The sequence below is a fragment of the Haliotis rufescens genome, unplaced genomic scaffold (assembly GCF_023055435.1).
Source record: "Haliotis rufescens isolate VD_foot unplaced genomic scaffold, xgHalRufe1.0.p SCAF_12, whole genome shotgun sequence".
Classification (NCBI taxonomy): domain Eukaryota; kingdom Metazoa; phylum Mollusca; class Gastropoda; order Lepetellida; family Haliotidae; genus Haliotis; species Haliotis rufescens.
Genome location: NW_025963802.1, coordinates 43,650,101 through 43,661,010, shown reverse-complemented (window position 1 = coordinate 43,661,010; position 10,910 = coordinate 43,650,101).

The following is a 10,910-nucleotide window of genomic DNA, read 5'->3' as shown; positions in this document are numbered from 1 at the left end:
TCCCGGGTTCGATTCCCCTCATGGTACAATGTGTGAAGCTCATTTCTGGTGTCCCTCCGCCGTACTATTGCTGGAATGTTGCTAAAAGCGGCGCAAAAATACAACTCACTTTCACATATCAAACTGTGTCTGTGTACATGTGTGCCTGTATTTGCATCTGTTATTAAACCAGTGTCGTCGTACATAAAATAATGGTCATTGATTGGATGGTTGTGGGTTCTTCACTTTATTCAGTACTTCCAGGCCACGGGCCTTTTTGTACAAACGAAATACAATTTAGGTGCAAACAGTATAAAAATACAACACATGTCTTTGCTTTTTTTTAACAAAAGCAGTTTTAACATAAATCCATATTATCAAAGAGTATTTGTGTTTTTACAGCTTTGGCATAAAACAAGTACTTTGCTGTATTCATATTGATAATAGGGTCTTGCGATGACAGTAGTGTATTAAACTTCAGAATTTTTTAAAGATATAAAATTAAGAGTTTATGTAACTTTGCCTCAGATGGCTATAAGTTGGATAAATTAACAAAAAGTGATATTCATTTTCGATATGGTTTAAGTTTGAAACGTGTTTTCTCACACATTACAAGGGGGCGGTCGGGTAGCCTAGTGGTTAAAGCGTTCGCTCGTCAGGCCGAAGATCCGGGTTCGTTTCCCGACATGGGTACAATGTGTGAAGCCCATTTCTGGTGTCCCCCGCCGTGATGTTGCTGGAATATTGCTAAAAGCGGCGTAAAACCATACTCACTCACACATTTCAAGACTTACAAGTAAGTTGATGATCATAGACAGTATACGGATTATTATTTATTTTTAAATGAAAACAAAAACACAAACCACATGTCGATGCAATGTAAGAAGAAAGTATGATCATTTGGTGAGATATAAACTCTGATAAACAACTATTGATCAATATCACAGATCGCACACAGCACTGGGGCTAAACTAGGCGATTTCAAAGATTACACTGAGGACATGCGAGTAAAGATGATCATTACTGTCACTAAATGAATGTCAATTCATACGGTCATGGGTTGTGTTGCACCCCGGGTATATGCACGGGACACCCGGGGTACGTTCATGGGTTGTGTCACACCTCGGGTATATGCACGTGACACCAAGGATAAGTTCACAGGCTGTTGTCGCAACCCGGGTATATGCACGAGACACCAAGGATAAGTTCACAGGCTGTTGTCGCAAGCCGAGTATATGCACGAGACACCAAGGATAAGTTCACAGGCTGTTGTCGCAACCCGGGTATATGCACGTGACACCCAGGATAAGTTCACAGGCTGTTGTCGCAACCCGGGTATATGCACGAGACACCCAGGATAGGTACATGGGTTGTTGTCGCAACCCGGGTATATGCACGTGACACCCAGGATAAGCTCACAGGCTGTTGTCGCACCCCGGGTATATGCACGAGACACCCAGGATAGGTGCATGGGTTGTGTCGCACCCCGGGCATATGCACGTGACACGAGACACCCAGGACATATATGAACCAGATCCGATACCGCATCCAACCGTCACAACTTGACGATGAGTGAAGTATGGAATCCTAGTGGGGGCATTGTCGCGTTGTCGCTTTGCCGCCCTTAAAAAGCAAAATGTGTCAACATTAACCAAAGCGCGACAATGTTACAATGCAACAACGCGACATTTTGCCATTTGTCGCATTGTCGCGCTTTGGTTATGTCCCTTCTATGATACCATAGGGAAGAGAATGAAGCGGTCATAAAATATAGAGGTATCGCAGGAAATAAGCACTTTCACTTGATGTATCCAAACATTTCCCTTTTTGTATATTGTATGGGTATATTTTATTTTCATAAAACCAATGTAAAGTATGCTATGATGTGGTTCATATTTTTTTGTATCTCATATTGCCATCAGTCTTCACATCGGATTTGAATATGATGCAAAACGCTTTAATTTGTTTGTTTTTTGTTTTACACCGATATCAACAAAGTTTCCACATGATGGCGGCCTGTAAATAACCATGGAACGGAATCAAATCGTACAGTGTACGCAGGGCAGGATCCGGGAATTTCAAAAGTCTTAAAATGTACCATGGTTGGTTTGTTTGTTGTTTTACGCCGCACTCAGCAATATTCCAGCTATATGACGGCGGTCTGTAAATAATCGAGTCTGGACCAGACAACCCAGTGATTGATATCATGAGCATCGATCCACGCAATTGTGATCGATGATATGCTTCAACCAAGTCAGTGAGCCTGACCACCCCATCCCGTTAGTCGCCTCTTACGACAAGCATAGTCTCCTTTTACGGCAAGCATGGGTTGCCAAAGAACTATTCTCTGCATCAACCAAAGAACGCCTTTCTTGAACACCACGGCAGCAGGAACACATTGTTTTAGGTTAGACCACAATGAAATTATCTGAATTTCATTAATTTTATTTATAATACGGTTGGCTCAAGGTCATTAATTATATATTTTTTTAAACAAACTTCAAGACATATGTTTAAGAAAACAGTCGATGGGTGCGATTCATATGAAGCTTGAATTTTGGGCAGGACGACGCATTTTGTGTTTGTTTATCAGTGAGTTAGTGAGCTTTAACGCCGCTTTTAACAGTATTCCAGTTATATCACGGCATATCAGCTTAATGTGGGAGGAAAGACCGAAGTGTTGTAGGTCTCAGACGTTTACCACCTCCGTGAAACCCACGAGCACGGGTATGGTGTTGACAAACCTAGAAACATAATCGGGGCGAACCGGGATTTGGACCCACAATCATAGGTTTCGGGCGTGCCCAAGGGACGTAACTCTGCACAGCGAATCGCGGCGCCTTAGACTACTGGGCCACCCGTGCCTGTTTCAATCCTTAGAATACTGTAAACTATGTTTATAACTAACTGATGGGGACGAACTGGGTTTTTTTGTCCCGGCTATTTCCTGACTGTGCTGTGTATGTGCTTATAACGAATTCTGATCATAACGAACTAAAATTAGCAGTCCCTTTGAGTTCGTTATAACCATAGTGTACTGTATTCCAATACAAATCAGTCACACAGGAATTATTGTACGCGAATATGATAATGCATTATGACAAAAACAACACAAATACTGCAAATAGTAAAATCATTTTATTCATCAATAAGCAAATATATAATGTTTTGCCTGCTTAACATATAATCTCATATAAATTAAAGATACATATTTTGTTGGTTTAAATAGCATGACAGAGCTCTGGTAAACGATAAGAAAAAAAGCACATGAGACAGGCATTACAGAGGAGGGAATAGTGACGCAGCACTCCATCAGTGAGACAAGAGACGTCAGTACTTCACTGCTGTGTTCCTCGTCACCGTGAATACAAACAGATGCTCAGAAATGTATTTGACATTTTCAACAAAAAATAAAGACATGGCCTGATTCCAGCAAGAGGGAAACAACTGACTACGCAGACCGATGGACAGCCATACATCTCACAAACAGCAGTATTTCTCCTGCATCTGCCATTGTCTGCATCTATGCTACTCAAGAGAGTGAATAGGTTGGGTTTACACCCCTTTGAACAGTGTCAGCTTGAAGTGGGAGGAAAGCCCAAAGTGGTGCAGGTCAAAGACATGGACCTGTTCCGTGAAACCCACAAGTATGGTGCTGACAAACCTAGAAATATAATCGTGCGACTAAGGATTCGAACCCCATTCACAGGTTTCTGGCATGCCCAAGGGACGCAACTCTGCAAATCGAATTGCGGGACTTCAGACGAGGTGAATTTCATAAACAGCCTTACTTAATTAGTTGCCTAAAAATATACATCACAACTTCTTCTACACCATAAGGCAGCCATATATAGTCATATGTATCCACTGTGATGAGGAACATGGTCATACAAACCTCTGAAATATTGACAAGGGACTCACAACCAGACATGCTCCTTGTTAAAATAACTCACACTACAGCAATAAGTCAACACAAAATAGCAGACCTGATACATATCACCACAAAGCAGGAACAATTGGACTAAATCTAATGATGAACAGACTACACAGGAGATCAAGTGATGAGGACCACCATGACAAACATCCAACAAGACTCCATTCCACAAATGATCTTAGAGCTAGGACTGTTGTCAATGTTGTAGTAAGGAGTCATTAGGCTGGGACGGGTAACTCTGATACTCAGGTCGAGTGGGTAGAGGGTCCTGATGGGTTTTAATGCTTAACGTAAAACACCTTTCAAACAATATCGTAAACGTTAAATTCATCCTTTTTTTTTATCGTAAATGCTTATCGTAAAATACCAAAACATAACTGCTTTACTTAAATAAATAATTTACTGCTTATCGTAAAATGATTAAAATGATCAAAAACAGTCTGTCTTCAAGACCCAAATGCTTCGCCACAAAAAGCAGGCTGCGCAACTGACGCAGGGGACCAGTCTAGAATGTTGAGCGATTTGAGATTTTACCAGGTTTTAAAAATATGAATTGTCAGGATGAAACGAAAGCAGAATTAAAAGTCCCATGTCCCTCCATGGCCGATTTAGGAATTTTTCGCGACGATTTTATTGAAAAAGAAGAAAAATTACAGCTTAATGAAAAAGTACCCTAAATTTTACTGCTTACTGCTTATGGGACCCACCCATCAGGACCCTCTACTAAGAATGACCCAAGTACCCACAGAACTACCTGGACCCGTGGTTGGTCATGTGATATATTGTTTAATGACAAATGATCTAGAACTATATGGTTACACTACAAGTCACTAATGTTCGCATTTCTTTCTGACTATGCATCCATACTTTTATATGTGTGAATAAAGATATAACTTCAGTCAACTTCAGTGTATGCATGACCAGATCGATTTGTACTTGTATCAAAATACATTTTGTCCAGGGCTTGTCGAACTATTCCCAATCTGACATTTTGTACCTATCTCTTGGGACCTACAGTGGGTACCCGGGCAGGGGCAGGTAATAGGTGGGTGGGTACCCGGGTAGTAAATTTGGACTCGTCCCAGCCCTAGAAGTCATGATACTCAGCTTTAAGGATGCTTTGTAGATGGGTGTTTGCTACAGGTGGATGAATAGTGGGGTAGACAGGAGAATGCTGGGTAGACACTAGAATACTTGGTAGACACTGGAATGCTGGGTAGATAGACTCTGCCATCAAGTAAGGAGTCATTAAAATAATGCTACAACCTACCCCAACATGTGGCAGGGAATTATATAGTGGAGCCATTTCTTAGAAGTTCGGAAGCAATACTGGGGTCAACGGAAATAGTTGATAGTAGATAGACTCTGCCATCAAGTAAGGAGTCATTAAAATAATGCTACAACCTACCCCAACATGTGGCAGGGAATTATATAGTGGAGCCATTTCTTAGAAGTTCGGAAGCAATACTGGGGTCAACGGAAATACTGGGGTAGACAGCAGGAAACCTGGGTAGATAGTGGCATACTCGGGTAGACATTTGATTACTGGGGTAGACACTTGAATACAAGGCTAGACAGTAGATTACTGGGGTAGACAGTTCAATACTGGGGTGGTTGCCTGGCAACATGAGACAAAGGGGAAACAAGCATCTGCATCAACAACAAAATAAAGTAAAGCATAAAGTAAGCATGTCTGGGTAACAATAGTAACAAGATACAAGTGATTATATCTGTATGTAGTAGTGTTACAATAGGCTTACATCAAATGAAGGCATCACGAGTCTTGAGGTACAGAAACACAGTTTCAGCCACCTGCACCACAGGGCCACGTTCCACAAAGCGATCTTAGCACTAAGGTGATCGTAACTTTGATCCCATACTTTAACAGAGGCTTACAATCATCGAATCGCTGAGATCGATTTGTGGAACGGGGCCCAGTGCTAAGTTTATTTTTACCATCACACACCCCTCTCAATATAAAATAACATGAGGAGAGGTATTTGATCATAGAAACCCATACAATCATCAGCACAATCAGAATTGGAATCCTGTGGCAGTGCCTGTAAATTAATCATGTAATAATAAGGCATGAAAATAATGCTTCAACCTGGCTTTTGTGTCTGGGAATTATCAGTAGGAGCCATTTCTAATTTCTCAAAAGTTTTATAATGACAAAGATATACAGTTAATTGAATGTTTTATCCATAGTTTACCTACACAAGGCATCAATGTTGCAAAGCCCCATCCACAAGTAAGTATTAGGCATTGGACAATGTTTAATGCTGCAAGCTCCAGATGTCTATACATGGAGGTGATATATACATAAAGATATGTCTTCTTTAAAATAAATTACAAAATATATCCAACAGTAAGTATAAACATGTATCTATGTATCAAACAATAACTGGTAAGACTAACGAATTGGAATGTCTCGAAAACATCTAAAATGTCAAGTCAACATAGTGTCAACACTCCATAAACAAGTTGTCAACATGGTGTCAACACTTCATCTACAAGTTGTCAACATAGTGTCAACACTTCATCAACAAGTTGTCGACATAGTGTCAACACTTCATCAACAAGTTGTCAACATTATCAGCATTCCGTCAGCAAGTTGTCAACACTTCATCAACAAATTGTCAACATGGTGTCAACACTTCATCAACAAGTTGTCGACATAGTGTCAACACTTCATCAACAAGTTGTCAACATTATCAGCATTCCGTCAGCAAGTTGTCAACACTTCATCAACAAGTTGTCAACATGGTGTCAACACTTCATCAATAAGTTGTCAACATTGTCAACACTTCATCAACAAGTTGTCAACATTGTGTCAACACTTCATCGACAAGTTGTCAACATGGTGTCAAAACTTCATCAACAAGTTGTCAACATGGTGTCAACACTTCAACAAGTTGTCAACATGGTGTCAACACTTCATCAACAAGTTGTCAACATGGTGTCAACACTTCATCTACAAGTTGTCAACATAGTGTCAACACTTCATTGACAAGTTGTCAACATGGTGTCAACACTTCATCAACAAGTTGTCAACATAGTGTCAACACTTCATCTACAAGTTGTCAACATGGTGTCAACACTTCATCAACAAGTTGTCAACATTGTGTCCACATATTATCAGCAAGTTGTCAGCAACGTGTCAACTTGCACAACAAAGCTTCTTATATTCCAATGTCACAACTCGGAAACAGAAACTAATTTGAATATCTCACAGTGATTCTTCTGTAACTATTGGAGAGTTCCGGTACGTCGACCTTGCCCAAATCAACATTTGATAGGTTTGTTCTCACTTTGCCATGGGGCTCAGTAAGTGTTCACCTGTTATATCATAAATTGATCATTTATCAGTAATCTATGTATTTCACTTAAAAACAAAGGGACCACAGTATTCAAATTTCATATAAATATTGTATCTTTCCCAGTAAGTGTCAAAAACTGCATTCTGTAAATGTATTGTCCATATTACATAAGATAATACATATAATAACGCTTTAATAAAACTGAAATAATATTTCATTTTGTGAGCAAAATGAAGTAAATAATGAAAAATACTTTATTTATGTTACAGATACAATATGTCCACACAATTACACTCCCTGTGCCTGCAGCAGTCTTCACTAGAGTCTGGAATATGCTACAGTCTTAATCCCCATTGTTCTAGGGATTATCTGGGTCTGGGGATTTTCATATGAGAACAATACTTGCCGGCAAAGTGAGAACACACCAGAGAGACGGGCTGATATAGGCCAACAAAGTAAGCTCAAAATGATCAATTTGAGCAAAGACATAATAAAACACAAAAACCCTGAAACAATGACTTCATAGCATCACAGACAAGGGAATAGTAAACTCACACAATCATAACAATCAGTTTGTAATCATCGACTAGAATCATTTTGATATATTCCCTAAATTTCATAATGAAATGCTCCACACAAAAGTGTGGACAGGTCCATATGGTAGATGAAGGGGAGGTGGGTGGGTATATAGTTCAATGATAACACAATGCCACAACAACAAAAACAACAAAACCTTCAAGCCAAAATCACAACAACAAAACACAAAGTATGTAAATGACAGCAGCGAAAGGGCAAATAATTGTACAGCGCTGTGATAAGTTCGAATAATCTTGGGTAAATGTTATACATCACTGCTGAAAAGATGGACAACACATTTTTCAATAAGTGTATTCAGACACACAAAATTAAAATCAGACCTTTTACTCCATTGTGATAACTTTCTGCTTGAACATCTCACAAACCCTTCATGCCACTCCAAAACAAAAAGGTGTATAAAATATCCCAAACATAATTCAGCTTTATTATTTTCATTCAGAACTGTCCATTTGTGTTATATACCTAAACGCTTTGTTCGATTGGCTGATTAGAAAGCTCACCAAAAGGGATCTCCTACAGTCATGTCAGATCTTCATGCAGAAGGGGATCACATCGGAAGTAAGAGATTCCATGTTTAAGTGGTTTTTCCCCACATATCTTATCCTTGCCGGCCATTTCACCTTCACCTTAAGAAGAGTGTCACCATGCACAAAGAGTGGATGAGGGTGAAATCACCACCCGACCTGAGGGTGTAATGACACATTGAAACTCTAATGCACAGCAATACATGGCCTTCAATACCTTACCAGATACATACGGACATGTATCGCGATATACAACTATACAAATAACGCCTTTTTAACTTTCATAACAAAACATTATAACCTTAATTAATAAGGTTAATGAGCTTTAAAATCAGGTGTTTGGTGTCAATTTGGCTTCCCTATAACTATTTCTGATGGACTTGGAACAGTTCACAAGAATAAATAGTCTATTGCCATTTTCTCACTAATCTGAAACATATTTCATTTTATGGCCTTTGTGTTATCTGGCATATAGAGATACGTATGGTATCGTGGCCTTCCGTATTGCTGCACCCCTGGTTTAAATGCTGCCTCAAACAGTACTTCTGCCAGATCAAGGTGGACAGTTTTTGATTTGATAAAAACCGAAAGTGATCATGACTAAGACTAGATGGTTGTCACTTTGGTGGGCCCACATGCATGGGTAGGACACTGGACTACCACCTAACAGGGCTCTGCATCCAGCTTACTGCACCTCGGCATCTGGAATACCACCTAACAGGGCTCGGCATCCGACATAATGAAAGAAGGTTTGCACCCTCAACAGTGGCAGCTTATCAGTTCTGTGTCGCACATATCCATGATTAATCTCAGATGGCCACAAACGCAATGAAGGAGGAAGTTTGGTATTTTGTATCAAAATATCACAACCGTAATAATAAAACTATCCTTTGAGTTGCATTAAAGGTTTAATAATTATTATCATGATTATCAATGATTACCATTTACATTGCATATTGATTCCTTCCTCAACTACCAGAATGCCACTCAAAGACATGAACCTGCTGTTTTGGCGCCTTGACCACCAGACCATCATGGATGTCTGAAATCTCTAAACCAAAATGTATACTTGAGTTTAACAAATCCCAATAAGTCAAACAACAGTAAGGAAATAGTGGGGCCACAGTGCTTTCATTCTCGGATTTTCATATCCAATCAAATTATATATCATGATATATTGTATCTGTTTCATTTGCAAACAAACAAAATAGTTATAAAAGTAGTATACAAATATATAACATGTATAATGCACAGCTCAAAATGCTGACAACAAAGATAAACCATGCTATATTATTTACAGGCTAGCACAAGCACTTGTGTGTAAGAGTTATCTCCCCTACCATGCACACAAACTGTTCAAACCACATTAACAGAAGGTAGTGACAAGTCTTGGCAAATTATTTCTGAAGTAGGCATACTTCTTATGGGATCAAGCATGCCAGAGTTTCAACAGGGTCAGGATCACAGCTGGTAATTTGTAATTACCTACAACAAGGATGGTTACCATTTACAGAGCTCCAGATAGGCTTTTGGTGTTGTGGGTATTTTACCCATGCATTTTAAAACATTGGGTATCAGTAATTCTATCTGGGTATTCAAATTTCTGTTACCCACTAGTTTTTACACATGTGGGTATTTAAGTTAAATATTTAAAAACACTATTCATCTAGTCCCTGCAAACTGGTGTCGTGTAGGTTCGAGAGCTTTATAGGACTCAAAAATACCACGATACTTCCACAAGAAAGTGTGATGGCAAATGATCATGATGTAACTGTCATCGTGGAATTTGGCAAGGTTGATGGAATGCCCGTTTATAATTTCAAAATAAGTTGCTGATTTGCTAATCGAATACGCAGGGTTACTTCACAATATTTCGATGATATGCACAAGTTTTATTTTTGTAGCGTATCTGTAATGTTCGTTGCGTATTTGATATGCTTGGATTTGATTTTACTGCGTATTTCTGCATTTCAGATGCGTATTTTACGCAGATACGCAGCTTATCTGGAGCTCTGCATTTATCATCATGATCATAATACTACAGCTTCAAGGTGAAATCACCCCAATTTACAAGTTAAAGGAATGTACATGTAAAAATGTCCTTTTGTATAAATAGTATATTTGTAGACATTCTAAACAATGACTGTTGATAAGCCAGATTAATGGGTCTAACTGTACAACCAAGACGAGAATCCTGGTGCACATAAATAACAACCCTGACTGCTGTTTGATTATAGATGTTGTTGGCTTCTCATGCTGAGAAGGGACATACTTCTGACTAACTGTGTATGAGACTAGAGTTGGGACTGACATCAATGAATACAGTCTTGGTGAGGATGTTGTGTATAAACACATATACATGGGTTCTTATCGTGAACATGATATAACAAGGCATACTGTTTGCACCAAGCATTTGATATTTACAGTGTATATGTGTGTACAGTGTGTTTGTGTGTGTAAGTCTGTGTATTAACAGTGTGTGTGTGCATGTATATACAGTGTGTGTGTGTGTGTGTGTGTGTGTGTGTGTGTGTGTTTGTCTCTGTGTTAGTGATT